At 31.6% G+C, this 2,656-nt stretch overlaps 1 non-coding gene across 1 annotated transcript; it reads left to right on the plus strand.

Annotated features, from left to right (window-relative positions):
* Window positions 1-1,539: 1,539 nt before the first annotated feature.
* On the plus strand, window positions 1,540-1,948 carry LOC145686832 (small subunit ribosomal RNA). The gene has a single exon (XR_014131655.1). It is a non-coding gene; the product is annotated as a small subunit ribosomal RNA (ribosomal RNA).
* The last annotated feature ends 708 nt before the right edge of the window (window positions 1,949-2,656 follow it).

A 2,656-nucleotide genomic window follows, 5' to 3' on the forward strand; every position in this document is an offset into this window, starting at 1 on the left:
TACTGACTGTTCTACATTTCACTATTAATAAAAAGTTTAAATAGGTTTAGAGTTGAGAAATAAATTCACTACTGTTCAATTCTAGGCCACAGTCTCCTATGGTCAACGAAATGAAGTTCAACTGCGATTTGTAGGGTCAGTACGTTGGCTTGTATCTTTATTTCAATTTCTAAATAGGACTAAAGGTATTGTTCTCACTTAGCTATAAAAGGGGCACGGTGGATTAGTGGTAGAGAGTTCACCTCCGGTGGTTGAGGATCCTGGTTTGAACCCAGCTCACACCTGCAAGGTTTGGGGTGAACAAACATCGTGCTTGTAAGTTTTCAAGGTGTTCTTTCACTTTATTATGTCGACTATTGCATTCATTTCTCATCATCAGCGTCTATTTTGCCTAGCCGGCATATTCGTGGGACTTAAAAATTAAAAATTTAATTTCATTTTTCGTTTAGATATAAAATGCTCAACTTTGGTTCTTAACACATTGACTGCCACTACGAAATTGGGTAAGGTAAATTGTAAGGTCAATTGTATTGTACAAAAATATGTATCAAAATGATACAACAATTTCAGTCCGGAAACCAAGGATGCCCAACATCTTTCTGAGCAAGATAATGTATTTCGCAATTAAAACTTATGCTTTTGAATCACCGGTAATTCACACGGCTTAAAAAAACGAAAGCCATGCCTGTGAGTCGTATATGGTGCACATGTCTCCGCAAAGTAAACCTTATGTGAATAAACCTTCTGTGAATCACCGGTGATGCACATGGAGATTAACTTGTTAACAAAACACAAAGAACAATTTAAAATTTCACTGTGGCATTATATTTCGTTACATAAATAAACTAAGAAGATAATAAATATATATTTTATAATATCGAAGACAATGTAATAATTATTATGAACGACTCTGTAAATACAATTATCAATGATTTACAAGAAAATAAACTTCAATGAAGTGCAAGTTATTGGAAGTTAGCAAAAATATTTTCCTTTTATCTTGAAACACAAGTTTCTTGAATACGTAGGAACATTTCAGCTTGAAATCTACCTCTTAAATTTCATTCTCGGTAGAATGTGAAATATATTAAGAACTTCAAATCTTGGTTTTCTTAAGGTGTCCGAATATATCTGAGTGTTTTACAGTACGTTTCTTATTATGCATACATACTTGTCCTGTTTTACACAAAATAAAATAATATGAAGAAGATGGTTTCTAGAGCTCCCTCTAGAATATTAGTTATTAGTTTTATTATTTCGTTTCCGTTTAGCGTCCCCTTCAGCAGCGAGGCTAAATGAGGCATAGACCTACAGGTTAAAGTGTGATCCGAACCGCATGAGCTCCCGTCGGGAATTGAAAAACGGAGAAGAATTGGTGATGGTTAAACTATAGTTATAAGTTTGGATTGAAAGGCTTGTTTTGTTTATTTTTAGGTGAAATTATTATTTAAAATAATGAGTTCTATGTTTGAAGCTATGAAATTATTTTTTAAACTAGGATTAGATACCCTATTATTTTTAATGTAAAATGTAATACCTGGGTAATAGTAGTTATGTTCTTGAAACTCAAAGGATTTGACGGTATTTTAGGCTGTTCAGAGGAATCTGTCCCGTAATCGACAATCCACGATATATTTTACTTACTGTTGTCAGCAGTTTGTATACCACCGTAGTTGAAGGTATTAGGGAGAGGTTAGGGACCTTCATTACCTTTATTGAGGAAGACTTCAGGTCAAGGTGCAGCTTATCAGTAAGAGGAGATGGATTACAATAGAATGTTTATACGGATTTTATTATGAAATTATTTAAATGAAGGTGGATTTGAATGTAATGTTAGTTATGTTACTATTATGACTGTGGCTCTAAAATATGTACACATCGCCCGTCGCTCTCATTTGTTTAGGTGAGATAAGTCGTAACATAGTGGGTGTACCGGAAGGTGCACCTAGATTGAATTAATAGCAAAATAGAGCTTGTTAGTTGAGCTATTCGTTTACATCGAGGAGGTTTCTGTGCAATTCAGATTATTTTGATTGAAGGAGACACTTATTATATATATATATATATATATATATATATATATATATATATATATATATATATATATATATATATTATTAAGATTAAGTGAATCAACTTTAATTGATGTTATTGTATAGGGTATAGAATTAATTTGTTAGTATTATAGTTAATTAGTACCGTAAGGGAATGTTTAAATAGATGAAATTTTTTTTGAAGGAAGAAAACATGAAATGTTGTACCTTTTGTATCAGGGGACACTGAATAATATTATTATATAATTATTTCCCGAAATGGAAAGAGCTAAAGTATTATGATATTATAGGTGGCATATTATTTATGAATTTTATTTTAGTGGTGAGATGCCTTTCGATTTCTATTATATCTGGTTGTACAAGAATTGAATTTAATTCAGCCACAGTTAGGCTTGTTGTCAGGTTGGTTCATTATAGTTTTGCTGTGAGTAACAGTAAGGGGGATTTGCTCTTTACTTTTGTTTATTTATAATGTGGTTTTATATTAAATGAAAGATGTGGGCTTAGAAGTAGCCATCATTTGTAATTTTGTTATAACTTATTTGAGTTATTTATTATATTTTATTGCATTTAATTTATTATTGTACTATTTGTTTTAAATT

Source organism: Thermobia domestica, chromosome 5 (genome assembly GCF_964235325.1).
Source record: "Thermobia domestica chromosome 5, izTheDome1.hap1.1, whole genome shotgun sequence".
Lineage (NCBI taxonomy): Eukaryota > Metazoa > Arthropoda > Insecta > Zygentoma > Lepismatidae > Thermobia > Thermobia domestica.